This window comes from Triticum aestivum, chromosome 3D (assembly GCF_018294505.1).
Source record: "Triticum aestivum cultivar Chinese Spring chromosome 3D, IWGSC CS RefSeq v2.1, whole genome shotgun sequence".
NCBI classification, from domain to species: Eukaryota; Viridiplantae; Streptophyta; class Magnoliopsida; order Poales; family Poaceae; genus Triticum; species Triticum aestivum.
The window spans coordinates 544,989,594-545,004,478 of NC_057802.1; positions in this window are offsets into that span (position 1 = coordinate 544,989,594).

Sequence of the window (14,885 nt, forward strand, 5' to 3'; positions counted from 1 at the left end):
CAATTCCCGGTGTGGGTGGATGAACAGGACCCCGTGGTGTTGCCTCTGGATGAACATGGCCCCGATCGATTGAGCTGGTTGGGGCTGGAAGAACAGGACCCCGTGGTGGGCTAGATGAACAAGACCACCCCGTGGAGGGCAGGATGAACAGTAGACGGTGGAGGGCTGGATGAACAGTAGCCCGTGGAGGGGTGGTTGAACAGGAGCCCATGGAGAGGGCTGGTTGAACAGTAGCCGGTGGAGTAGCGCGCGGTGGAGGCTGGATGAACAGGAGTCCATGGATGAACAGTCGCAGGTGGAGTTTGGAGGAGGTCGATGGTGGATGAACAGTAGCCCGTGGAGGCTGGAGGGGGTCGACGGTGGAGATGAACAGTATCCCGTGGAGTCCCGTTTTGCGGTACGCCACACCCCTCCCGATGAACAGGACCCCCGTTTCGACCATAGCGCTCCGACACAAGTCTGTTTCCTCCGTTTTGTGGTACGCCACACCCCTCCCGATCAACAGGACCCCCGTTTCGACTGTAGGAGGTTTGTTTCCTCCGTTTTGCGGTACGTCAGACCCCTCCCGATGAATAGGATCCCGTTTCGAACGTGGCCGGTCGAACACAAGGCCATTTCCTCCGTTCTGCGGTACGCCAGGCCTTGTTTCCATTGGCTATTCCGTCCAAGCCCTCCCGATGAACACGACGACGCATTCCGTTCCGACCCAGCCGGTTGGCTCCCCATGAACATGACGACGATGCTGTTTCTCCGTTCCGACCCAGCCATGTACACGAGCCCTGGCCGTACGTACGCGCGAGTAGGCGTTCGAGACCCCGCCCGTATGTACGTACATGGCCGTATTTACTTTCTTGCACCCTGGCCGCTGTACGTACGTGTACATGCTACGTGCGTGCCTCTACTACGACACGTGCACGCCTCTACATCGACCAGTATGTACGTACATGTTCGCAACTAGAATGACAACGCTACGTACGCTTTGACCAGGTGGGTCCCGACTGTCAGACACTTCCTTGCGTGCGAAGATGTAGCTGGTGGGTCCTAGCAGTCAGGGGGGTGAATCATTTTTTTTGCCCGGACGCAATTCCTTGCGTGCGAAGATGTAGCTGGTGGGTCCCAGCAGTTAGGGGGAAACATTTTTTTCGTGAAATACGGTGGCCCGCCTGGTGGGTCGCAGCTGTCAGGTGGAGGAATAATTATTTTGCGCGTAATAAGGAGGCACTTCCTTGCTGCAACCGTGGACCCAGCTGTCAGCCTCTCCACGTACAGTACTCTTCCGATGGAAGTCAGTCATTGACCACATTGACCATGCCGCGCCGAGAGCACCAAGGCGGCGGACGACGGCAAGGCCTAGGAAGGGGATGACGCGGAGCCAGGGAAGACGTGGCAGTGGATGCCCACGCGGAGAGGAGTACGAGGATTCACTGGTTCTGCTGCGGTGTGAGGCTGTCGTCACCGCAGAATAACAGGGGGTGTGGGTGAGTCAAGGGATGGCCTGGCCAGCGGTGGGAGTAGTAGGGGCAGTGAGGCCTCCGCGGCATCGCAGTCGGCCACGAGAGGCAGGAGCATGAGGCATGACTGGCGCTGGTTTGGGCAGCTGGAGCAAGAAGACCAGAGGTTGAAGAAGCACTACGGCCGTTGGATGGACATCGTACGGTCACTGGAGCTAGAATCGTTGATATTGACTAACTTGACAAAGCCCTCCGTCCCCGTCAACTTAGTAGGCCCACAAGTCAGCCTCCCACTATACTGGGTCCCAGCTAGCAGGGGGAGTATTCATTTTTTTGTGCGTAATAAGGAGGCACTTCCGGTGGGTTCGAGCTGACAACGGGGGAACGTTTTTTTTGCGAAATACGGTGACCCATCCGATGGGTCCCGGCAGTCAGGGGGAAAACGTTTTTTTCGCAAAATACGGTGGCCCGTCCGGTGGGTCCCTGCTGTTAGGTGGAGGAATCATTATTTTCCGCGTAATAAGGAGGCACTTCCTTGCTGCGGCTGTGGACCCAGCTGTCAGCCTCTCCACGTACAGTACACTTCTGATGGAAGTCGTTCCTTGACCACGTTGACCACGCCGCGTTCCGCTGCATGCATGCGTCCATGGGCGTGGTGCGTCCCCACTGTCAGCCTCTCACGTACAGTCATCTTCCGATGACTCTCGGTTGTTGACCACGTTGACCACACCATGCCGAGCGCACCAAAGGCCGGTGGACAACGGCGAGGCCCCAGGCTGGAACGACCCGGAGATGGGGAAGACGGGGCAGTGGAGTTGCAGATGGAGAGGAGTGGGAAACTTGACTGGTTCGAGTGCGCGGGAGCACAGCCGCGGTGCCGCCCACGGGAGATAGGAGCAAGAACAGAGGTTGAAGAAGGAGCACGGCTGTTGGATAACATCCAACGGTCCAGCTACCAGAATCATTTGTTGATTAAGTTGACAAAGGCCTGCGTACACGTCCGCTTAGTAGGCCCACAACTCAGCCACCAAATCTGACGGGTCCCAGCTGTCAACGGGAGGAATAATTTTTTCGCATAACAAGGAGGCACTTCCTTCCGTGCGAAGATACAACCGGTGGGTCCCAGCTGTCAGGTGGAGGAAACATTTTTTTCCAGCTTAATAAGGAGGAACTTTCCTTGCGCGCGACCATGGACCTTGTGGGTCCCAGCCGTCAGGCTCTCCATGTATAGTCCTCTTCTGATGACTCTCGTTTGTTGACGACGCCACACCGAGCGTAGCGAGGTGGTGGACGACGGCGAGGCCTCGGACGGGAACGACTCGGAGAGGGGAAGACGCGGCAGTGGAGTCGCAGATTGAGTGGAGGAGAAGGGTTATAACTGGTTCTGGTGCGGCGTGGGGCTGCAGTCGGTGGAAAATAACAGGAGGTGTGGAGGGGTGGAGGGATAGCCTGGCCGGCGGTGGGGTAGCCCTTCGCAGCGATGCGTGCTAAGCAGAGCCGCTAGCCGCCGGAGGCCGGACTAGGCGGTCCCGGCGACGCTGGAGGAAGAAGACGAGAGATTGAAGGTGCATGCCGACCAAGTTGACAACGCACTGCGTAGGCTTCGACCTATTGGCCCACATGTCAGCCTGCAAAAATGTGGCATAAATTTAACCCATGTTTTCTTGAATGTACACTCCAATTGCTGGGCTGGGTGAACAAATAATTTCGCGTCAATGCGGCCCATTTATATTACCTAAGAGATCCCAGCCCATTTGCACTTCCTTCAAATACATGAATTAGCTGGGCTCGTTATATATATAATGTTATGTTAGAAGGAGCAATTAATATCAAAAATAAACCGGAGAGGCACATTTTTTATATACATAATTAACAAATTAGCGAGTTATTGCTCAAAATAAAAATGAGCGCGGTATTAATACATTGGTCCTTAAAATCTTCGCAAGCTTTTGTACGCAATCACCAGGATTTTCCTTGCCTGTGAGTCAAAAACAACCAGGATTTTCCTTGCCAACGTCTGTTAAACATGTACTTTTATAAGTTAATAACACGTGGGATGTTTTTATAATGTATATATAAGTCTCTATAAAATATACGATAATAGTAATAATATAAATATATATATATATATATATATATAATGTGGTTTAAAAAATACATTGGGCTGCCGATCTTTACGAAAAAGCCCATAGGCTGGTATGGACCTCAAAAAATAAGTTGAAACCACTGTCACCGTATGTCGTGGGCTACGCATGTTAAAATACAAAACCTAGGCCTAGCTGATACTTGTTCGCCCTCTGGAAAAAAAAGATGCCAGATCCCCGAGCGAACTGGATTATAGAGGAGGCCGGCGGCACGACTGAAGAAGCACATGAGGAGCAATTTTTTTTCTTCAGTGGATGGCCCTCGATGGCATTTTTTTACTTGCCTCTGCACCATACAACTTGTATTTTTAGCCTCCCAGTCCGTGGTGGACCAGCAGCCCATTTGCTGGGCGGGCCAACCTACAGAAACCAGCACTCGATTTTTTATCAAGCCCCAAAAACAACGCATTACGATGTTTGTTTTGAGGCCGAAAACATTACGGCAGGGGTTGAGCGGGGGAGGGGGCAAGACAGAGCAAAAAGATTAAAAAGAGCTGATGCGCCATTGCTACCCTAACAAAGCAGGTGCAATTCTTCTCGGGAAGAAGGTGTGCCATTGACACCCACACGTCACATACCCCACAGTAGGCATACTAACAAGTTCACACACAAGCACAACAGAAAAGGTAAACATTCGTATCGAACTCAGGTTCACAGGACACGTTCATATTTAGCCAACATTCACTGTCAACAACTCAAAAGATTCATATATACACAAGTTCAGCATGTCTATGGATCCAAATGATTGATAGATCACGCAACAATATTCATAGATAATTCACAAAAAGATTCAGATATACACATGTCACTACTAGAAAAACGGCTATAGCTAATATGGACATTAATGGAGCACCATGTATGTGGTGCACCACTGCTATATAGCAGTGGCGCACCAGATATAGGTACGCCATTATTGGCCACATTACTAATGGCGCACCTGGTGTGTGGTGCGCCATTACTAGTTTTGAAAAATATATATAAAAAAAATTGTTAGCAATGGCGCACCAGGGGATAGTGCGCCATTACTAGTTAACCCTGGTTACTAATGGCGCATTCTTAGGTGGTGCGCCATTGGTAACCTGGGAGCAGCTAGATATTTTTGACAGCCACCTACCACACTCACTTTCCCCACTTCATTCTCTCCACCTCTACCAAGCTTGGTCTCGGCTGCCTCCTCCTCCTCACCTCATTTGCACCATAGATTCACCCAAATTAAGTGGTTAAATTTCCTTTTTTGATAGGTAAGTAAGGGGAAAGCTTTCTTTATGTTCTAGATCTACTTTTTTCTCCCTCCAACAACGTACACACTTTTTATGGCCTAGATCTACGTACATTTGTGGTGTTGCATATGTTTATGTTTGCAGGTACCGGTATTTGAAATGCGATATTTGCCAATATTTTGCCGTAATGTTGATTCATTTCCGTTTCGGCGAGAATTTGGCACTATGCATTCCTTTTGGTCCTATTTTTAGGCAAAGTCATGCCAAAATTTTTTTTGTTCTAAAATATCGTTTTGCTCTACCCCGCAGGCGACCATGGTCCGCACGATGACCGAAGGCATCGTGAATAGGTTTTTGAGCTCCACGAAGGCTGAGATTCTTCAAAAGAACGAGACAGAGATAAGATGTCCGTGTCGAAGATGCAAGCTGAAGAGCCTTATGGACCCGGATTCCGGACAGGTGCGGGACCACCTGCTCTTGCGTGGTTTCATGGATGGCTATCGGTGGCAAGGTGATGAAGATGATTATGAAGTCGTCCATGCGGGCCGGGCAAGAAATAAGGAAGGGTAGCAAGACAACCGCGGCAAGGGCGGGGGAGAAGACGAAGAATCTCCAGGACATGATCGCGAAGTAGATGCAGGACACAGTCATCATGTAGAAGATGCCGGACATGATGATGAGGAAGATCAAGATGAAGGGCATGATCATGAAGATGAAGATGCCGGAGCAGACGACGATGGACCATCGATGGGCTAGGTGTAGGACCCTCATATTCAAGAGCTGCTTCTCAAGCAGACGGGTAACGCAAGAGCTGCCGCCCGAGAGAAAGTCAAGCTGGATCAACTGGAGATAGACGCGGTTACTCCATTGTATGAAGGATGCAGGCCCGAGGATACCCGCCTGAAAGTAACGCTCATGGCTCTGGAGATGAAGGTAAAACACAAAATGACTGAGGCATGCTTCGACGAGAACATGTCATTCTGGCACGAACGTCTTCCCAAGGGGAACAAGTGACCGACCAGTTTCGAGGAGGCGAAGAAAATCGTGTGTCCTCTGGATTTACCGCATGTGAAATACCATGTGTGCATGAACAATTGCATCATTTATCGGGACGAGCACGCGGAGTCTACCATATGTCTGGTGTGCGGCGTCGCTCGATACAAGAAGAGGAAGAAAGCTCCTCGAAAAGTGGTGTGGTACTTTCCGATCACACCTCGTCTGCAGCGGAATTTCGCGAACCCTAAGCTAGCAAAGCTCCTATGTTGGCACGCGGATTGGGAGGAGAAGAAGCGAGAAGATGACGGAAATGATCCGGAGATAAATAAAAAAGACAAGATGCTGAGTCACCCTAAGGATGCGAGCCAGTGGCAAGCGTTGAACTTCGAACACCCAAAATTTGGGGACGATCCAAGGAATATCGTGCTGGGCGCGAGCACCGATGGAGTCAATCCGTTTGGCAGCCAAAGAAGCACACATAGCACCTGGCCCGTGTTTGTGTGGATGTACAACCTTCCCCCCTAGTTGTGCATGAAGAGGAAGTACATTCACATGAGTATGCTAATTGACGGGCTGAAACAACCAGGGAACGACATCAATCTGTATCTGGGGCTGCTGAAAGAGGAGCTAGACACGCTGTGGAAAACGCGAGCCAATACGTGGGACGCAGCAGAGAAAGAATATTTCCCTATGAGAGCCGCACTGCTCACGACGGTGCACGACTATCTCAGTTACAGATATGTCGCGGGGCAGGTAGTCCATAGATTTTCTGCATGCGTCAGGTGCATGGATGACACAACGTATTGCCAGCTAGATAGAGATCCCGGGTCTTCGAAACCGTGTTTATGGGACATCGAAGGTGGCTTCACGATGATGACTCATGGAGAAAATGCAAGGATCTATTTGATGGTGAAACCGAACCCCGAAGACGGCCGCATACGAGGAGCGGCGAGGAACTAGACGAGCTGTTCAAAAATTGGAAAGAGTGCCCACCTCCGGGAAAGAAGCGAAAGGCGCGAGAGCCGGGAAAGAAGCGAAAGGCGCCAGAGCCGCTGCTGAAGGTATGGAAAACGAGGTCTGTTTTTTGGGACTTGCCGTACTGGAAGATCATCCGTGTGCCTCACAGCCTTGATGTCATGCATATCACGAAGAATGTGTGCGAGAGTCTGCTTGGTACCCTACTCAACATGCCAGAGAGGACCAAAGATGGGCCGAAAGCAAGGGCAGACTTGGAATCAATGGGCATCAGGGAGGAGCTTCACGCTAATGATGATGATGATGATGATGAGGCGAAGGACACGGAAAGTCGTCGCAAAGGCAAAAAGGCCAAGAAGATCGGAAATGACTGCCCTCCCGCGTGCTTCACTCTAAGTCAGGAGGAGATCGAACAGTTTTTCACCTGCCTCATAGGAGTAAAACTTCCTTACGGTTACGCGGGGAAGATAAGCAGATACCTAGACTCAGCGAAGCAGAAGTTCAGCGGGATGAAGTCTCACGACTGTCACGTGCTGATGACGCAGATACTTCTAGTTGTAATCCGTGGGATCATGGACGCGCACGTCCGTGAAATGCTATTTGGCCTATGCAACTTTTTCAACGTCATCTCTGGGAAGTCGGTTGGCATGAGGCAACTCAGAAGGCTACAGGAAGAGATCGTGGTGATGCTATGTGAGCTTGAGATGTACTTCCCGCCCGCATTCTTCAACATTATGGTGCATCTGCTGGTCCATATCGTGGAGGATATCATCCAACTCGGGCCGACGTTCCTGCACAACATGATGCCATTCAAAAGGATGAATGGTGTCATCAAAGGATACGTTCGCAACATGTCACATCCAGAGGGAAGCATAGCCAAGGGCTTTCTGACCGAAGAGTGCATCTCCTACTGCACAAATTATCTAGGCATCGAGAACCCCATTGGTGTGCCCGTCGACAGGCACCTCGCCAGGCTCGCTGGATGGGGTCACCGCGAGGGTCGCCGCGAAATGCATGTCGACTTCAAGGGTCGACTCGCCGACTTTGAAATAGCAAACCTAGTCACACTACAACACATAGACGTGGTCGATCCTTGGGTGGTAGAGCACAAAACCTTTATTGAGAAGACGTACAATGACCGAGGCCAACATAGAACGGACGGAGATATAATCAAAGAGCACAACTCATGTTTCACGCGTTGGTTCAAGGAGAAGCTTCTGTCGTACCCTTTACATGAGGATTCTTCCGTGGAAGAAAACTCATATTCGCCTTGTCACAGGGCGCCGAGCACAACCTGATGACCTATGAGGCGTACGATATCAATGGCTACACATTCTACACCGAGGAAAAGGACATGAAGAGCGATGATTATCAGAACTCCGGGGTAACAATGGAATCCTACACCGGTAATGACAAGGACAGATACTACGGAAGGATCGAGGAGATCTGGCAGCTGAGCTACGCTGGAGAGAAGGTCCCGATGTTCCGTGTTAGATGGGCGAAGAACGTCCTAAAAGAAGACCGGTATTTCACCACCATGGTTATACCCGAAGCCAAATCCAAGACCGCGGGCGCAAACGTCACCACGAAAAATGAGCCATGGGTACTGGCTTCCCAAGTGGACCAATGCTTCTTCATTACCGACCCGTCAAAGCCCAGTCGTGTTGTCGTGAGGAGAGGCAAAAGTAAGATCATCGGAATGGATGGAGTCGCCAATGAGCAAGACTTCGACAAGTACGGCGACCCGAAGATGGAACATGACGACGACGATGAAGTACCATACACCACAAGAAGAAGCAGGACCACCCTACCTAAAGGACGTCCGTTCAAGAGAAGAACTCCATTTGCGAAAAAGAAGGGCAAGAAGATTGTGAAAAGATAGCTAAGATTGATTGTATTTAAATAGTAGTCTTCATTTCTCGATTGTATTTCGACATATGGAAATGACATTTCTTCTGTTCTAGTCCTCTATCCAGTAACCTGTTTTGTTCAAAACAGTGGGGATTAATGTTGTCTGTACTTACCTTCCTTTAATATTTTGTAACTTCTCCATTACCAAGTTGAAGTATCAACCACTTTCTTCTTGGATTTGGAATTTTTGTTCTTCTCCCTCTTGTTTTGTTGCAAATCATCATTTAGAGGCACCTTGGGCTTGTTTGTGGTTTCTTCTGGTATTTTAATTGTTTTTATTTATGTTTATTCTGGGAAAAAAGTTACTAATGGCGCACCAGGAGAAGGTGCGCCATTGCTATCAACGTACTTATGGCGCACCCCTAGGAGGTGCGCCATTGATATACCAATTTTTATTTATGTTTATTCTGGTATTGAATTTCTAACTCACAAAAGTATTGAATTTGTTAATATTTTTTGAACTCATGAATATTTTTAAATTTCATGGGCACTTTTTGAATTCATGAATATTTTTTCAAATTTGATGATATTTTTTCATATTCATAAATGTTTTACCAATTCACAAATGAATGCAACTAAAAATCCAAAAAAAGATAGTAATGGCGCACCAGGAGAAGGTGCGCCATTGCTATCACGGTGTTTATGGCGCACCCCTAGAAGGTGCGCCATTGGTATACGTATTTTTATGGCGCACCCCTAAAAGGTGCGCCATTGCTAACCCTCCCCCCACTCCCACTTGCTCCCCTCTCCCTCCCTCGCCAGATCCACACGCCCTACGTCGACGCGCTCCCCACCTAACCCGACGACCCCCGCGGGATCGAGCACGCCGCCGTCCGCCCGCGCCCGCTCCACCGCCGCCGGCATTGCAAGGTGCACGCGCCCCACCTAACCCGACGATCCCCGCGGGAGCACGCCGCCGTCCGCCCGCGCCCGCTCCACCGCCGCCGGCATTGCGAGGTGCGCGCGCGAGGCGATCGTCCTCCCCTCTCCTCCTCTCCCCGGCCGCGCTCTCCCTCCCTCTCGCCCACTGCTCACGCCCCTCCCTCGTCCCTGCAGGAGCGCGAACCTGAGGAGCTGCACAACACCGGATCCACCTCGTCTTCTTCCTCGGGTCACCGCCGTCTTCCTCAACTCCGGCCACCTCTGCTGCTACTAAGCTCTCACAGGGCCTCCTTGCGCCTCCCCGGTGAGCTCTACCTCCTCTCCTCTCTTCCTTCTCGACTTGCCGCGCCCGTCGCCATCATGCTCGTTGGGGCCGAACTCGTCGCTGTAGACATGCTCGTCGCCGTCGATGTCAACTGAGCTCATAGGCGTGCTCAGCGCAGCCGTAGGACCCCAACACGCTAGCCCATGCGCATCGTCGTGCCTGCAAACGCCGGATCCATCGAGCTCCCGTACGGGTCGCGGCCGCCCGCAAACACTCTGTTTCTCCGGCAAATCGGCGATGGACAGAAGCAACGGTGGTGCCGGAGTTGAGTTCAGTTAGTAGAACTAGCGCTAGTTCCTTCCGTGATCCTGTAGGCCGAGAGGTGGGTCTCTGGTGAAGCTGGAATGGCAGAAGCTTTCACCTGAGTTAGCCTAAATGTGTGTTTGTTCGTCGTGTTTGTTCTCTGAATCTATGTAGTGGTCCTTGTACATACAATCTTCTTCAGTTCTAGCTTCAAAAGAGAGGGTTAGTAGTGGGATGTTGGCCTTTTAAGTCGCAACATGCAACAGATACGCTTTTGATTCAGATACCAGTAACAGAGTTGTTGCAGTTGCATGGATTTTGGCCTTTTAAGTCGCAACTTGCTAAGTCCTGTATGCATGTATGTATCCCGTGGGATGTTGGTTCTGAACTTTTTCTGCAACTTGTTTGTTCTTAATCACCATTAACCAATGGCGTTATGCAGTCAGTCACATGATGGATGGCTCCTCCGAGTATATACCTAACTGAAACCACTTTTACTGCCGAAAATGAAGAACGTTAACACTCTGCTACCTAACTGAAACCACTATGTTATTGACATCCTACTGTATGTAGTTCAAGTGGTTCTAGGTTGTTTCTACTGTTGTTGGCACTATGGATATACTTGCTGGTTTTCTTGTACTGTTAATTGTGCTATTGTTATCAGTTTTGTAACACTGTTAGGATAAAAGGCATGAATTACTAGTCTAAGGCTTTACTGATTGTGCTCAGTACGACTGTCATGAGGCATGCTACTTTTTTAGTCAGTATGCTACTGCTTTATGTCACATGTACATACAGGGGTCACTTGACAGCTCGTTTATACTGGTATATAGTTTTGAAGTTTATTTAGGTGTGAACTGTAACTCCTCATTACGGGAAATTATCAATCATGCTTAGTATTGTTTCATTACTGGTGTTATATAATTTCTTATACTTTAATTAAATGTTGAATATGACTGCTGGTTGTTACTGCAGTTTGGTCATGACATATTTTGTATTTCTCTGCTATGTTCCACTTATTAAGTGGTTAGCACAGCTGGGAGCATTAGTGTATGAGGTGTGAAATGACCCCTTTCTCCTGAAATGTTCATACTACCTTTCTCCTGAAATGCTAGCAGCTTCTGATGTGAAATGACCCCTTTCTCCTGAAATGTTGATTAATTTCCGTTTCGATTGAGAATGGGGCACTCCTAGGTCAAGAAAATTAGCAAAGGTCATGCCCGATTTTCTTGACCTAGAAGGTGCCCGATTCTCAACCGAAATGGAAATATTCCTCTAAATCTGAGAAGAATAGATACTACCCTGATCTCATCCAATAACTCTAGCAGCCTTTTTTCCTATTTAGAGCGAACATGTCCAACAACGATGAGGCCGGCGGTTCGGGCAAGGCATTCTGGGAGCTGTCCCAGGAGATGGAGGAAGAACCTCACCGCTATGAGGACGCCGCGGATCCCGAGTACACAACCGCTAGTGGCGTCGGGGATGACACCACTGATGGTGCCGCCGAGGATGCCACCACTGATGATGGCAGCGCACGCACAGATGGCAGCCAACCGAAGAGGCAACGGAAGGACCGGCGCCCGGACGTGCTCGGCACCGTCAAGGAGGAATTTACCGAAGTGTCCTCCAGTGGGCATCCAACGGCACCCAAAGAATTAGTCAGTGGGTACGCGGGACAACTCGGGTGCATTCTCCGGAGCACCGTCTCGATCAACACCAAGAAGCTAAGGCATCATGACCGAGGGAATTTGCGCAACCTCCTCTTCACGAAGCTGCACGAACGATACAAGTTCCCCGGTGACTTCGCAAACACACGCCTCTCAGGGAATAAAGTGAACAGTGCCGCCCTCACGAAGATGAGCACGGCCCTGGCTACTTGGAGAGCCACGGTGAAGAGAAGGATTCTAAGAGGTGATAGTTATGAGAAGATCAAGGAGACAAATCCTTCGATCAGCAAAGCTGACTACCTGGAGTTCAAGATCAAGTGCAAGAGCAACGCATCTGCGGAATCAAGTCAGTGGGGGAAAGATATGCGGGACTTGAACTTAGGGGTCCACAAACTCAGTCCCGACGGTTACAGAGTGGCGGAACCTATATGGGACAAGGAGGATGCGGAGCGTGTCGAGCAAGGCCTACCGCCCCTCTTCGATAAATACCGTGACAAGCAGACCAGGAACTATGTCAGGGCCCAGTACAAGGTGGACCCGGTAACAAAGGAGCTTACCACGGATCCGAAGACCAAGGCGCTTGAGCTTGTTCTGGTAAGGAATACACCCCCGCGTAACTAGCTCCATATGGTTGCATTCTAATTAATGAAGCCAAATTTCTAAATGGTTCACGTTCCTTCCGCAGGACACTGAAAGCAGTAGCGTGGGGTCGTCTCAGAGCTCCCCTTGGGACACCACTTTAAATAGGGCGTTGAACGTAATGAAACACAAGGATAAGTTCAGTAAGCCGTCGTCAGCTGGTCGTGTGGCCGGCAAAGGCTTGTCCACGAAATGGTCGGAATACTATAATGCTGGGCGAAAGGAGAGAAAGACCAGCTCGGAAAGCCAGGAGCACGAGGTTCAAGACCTCAAGGCACAAGTGGCGCGGATTCTGGAGATAGTCGAAGAGCAAGTGCGAGACCAACTGGGAGCGACGATCACCGCCATTGTGCCTACCTTGATTGAGGGGCTGCAGGCGTGGATTGCGGGCAACCAACAGGGGCTGCCCCTGATTCCCAGCTTCACGGGCAGCAACTCGCATAACGCGCCGACGCCATTGGTGTCTCCGGCGGAGGTGACATTGGTGTCTCCGGCGTCGGCGCCAGCATTGGAGCTTAATGCACCCGGGTGTGGGAAGAATACGCTGGCCGACACCTCGGCAGCAAGCGGCCCCTCCGTCACTTGCACGCCCGCCGTTGGCGGTGCCTCGACATTAGCCCAGCTCGACGCCATCACGGCAACTAAGCCTCTCGGCCGATGACTTCATCTCCTTGCCTTTGACTGGGCATCCCTGACGCCCTACATGCTTTCGCAGGGCGCCGCCGACGTTCCATGCACTCTCCTGCACTTCGTGGACGGCGAGTTGATCGATGTCGCCAAGGCCAGAATCGTTCAACCGGGCAACCGCATGTTCGACGGTAATCCGATGCCACCCACCGTGTATAGGGTTCAACTGGTTCGGGTGCTGCGGGGCTGCGACGACTTGTTACCTCCGTATCGACCCCCTGGGGCCGACGAAGATGATGTAATGACCCTCAGCGCCTGCATAAGCTGGTCCATGGTTTGGCCGAAGAGCCAGATTCGTTTGGGGGCGGGGGACACCACCCCACAGACAACACCGCCAGTCGTGCCGGCGCCAAGCCATGGCAAGACCGCCGCAACGCTACTGCCGTCAGCTGATCCGGACATGCATATGGCACAGGATCCAGACGACGACGACGGTACATTTACCAACGTCGATAAGTACTTCAACGAACATGGGTATGGTGACGAATTCTTGGGGCCTCCTTCTCAAGAACCCAACCCTGCAAAAGACGATCGCGATCTAGCTCGTACCGCAGAGAAACCCAATTGCAACAGGCGTCGTCTGGCGTTCAGTTCTCAGGAGACGCCTCCAGCTGCCGCCTTCACCGAGCCTCAGATAGCCGAGGTGCGAAATATTATCAGCCCCAACACACTCAAGAAGGTGGTCTGTGAGCAGAACTCGATCCCATTACAGCAGAAGAAGCAGAAGGGACGAAAAATAAAAAATAACAAGGGTTCGAGCCAGCTAGCACCGAGTACGATCCATGCTCAGGACGGGCAACCTTCACCTAAGGATATCTCGAGGAGGGTGCATGTGGCGGGTTGGCCGATGCTACCGACTAATCTGCTCAATGCTGCAACCGGTGCTATGCGGAGTCTGCAAGATAGTGTTCTTTCTATGGAGAAGCGGCGTCTCTCCGAGAATGATGTGGCATACCCGGTTTTCGTGGCCAAGGTGCCAGAGGGCAAGGGCTTTGTCGATACAACCATCGGGGGTATGATCGTCCTGCGGTTTGATGACATCTTCGCTATGTTTAACCTTCATCCGCTGCACTACACCTTCATTCGGCTATTTTCGCTCAGTATGGAGATGCGAATCATTAGAGACAAGACCCCGGACATCGTGATAGTCGACCCCTTCTACATGTGTGCCAAGATCTTGGGCAACGCTGGGGACCGGCAAGTCGCGAGTTCATACCTCGAAGGCGTCATTCTGGCGAACCCAGATAAGGATAACTTCCTCGTGCCTTACTTTCCCGAGTAAGTCATCCCCTCACCGCCCCGTAACATATGATTTCTTAGATTTCGATCGTTCTTTTTTCTAACATTCTGTGTTTTGTGTAGTGCCACACATTGCACACTCACCCTCTTAAGCCCGAAATATTCCATGGCCACGTATTTCAACTCGGACTGTCAGTCGAAGAAAGACTACACAAATATCAAGAAAGTTCTTGATGATGCTCTCCCCGGCTACGCCAAATCTGGAGGCACCTTCAGGAGGCCAATTTGTAGGTACGACAAGCATGTGTTCACCCACGTAACAACGTTCCCCTGCGTCAAGCAGCCGCCTGGCGGTCAGAAGGATGCCTACTATGCCCTCCATCACATGCGGGCGATCATACGGGACCATAATCACCTTCTGCTACCAACTAATCTCAAAGATTGGGCCGCACGCTTGTCGGCAATCCAGGATGCGGACATCAAACAAGAATTCTTTCGCATCCAGT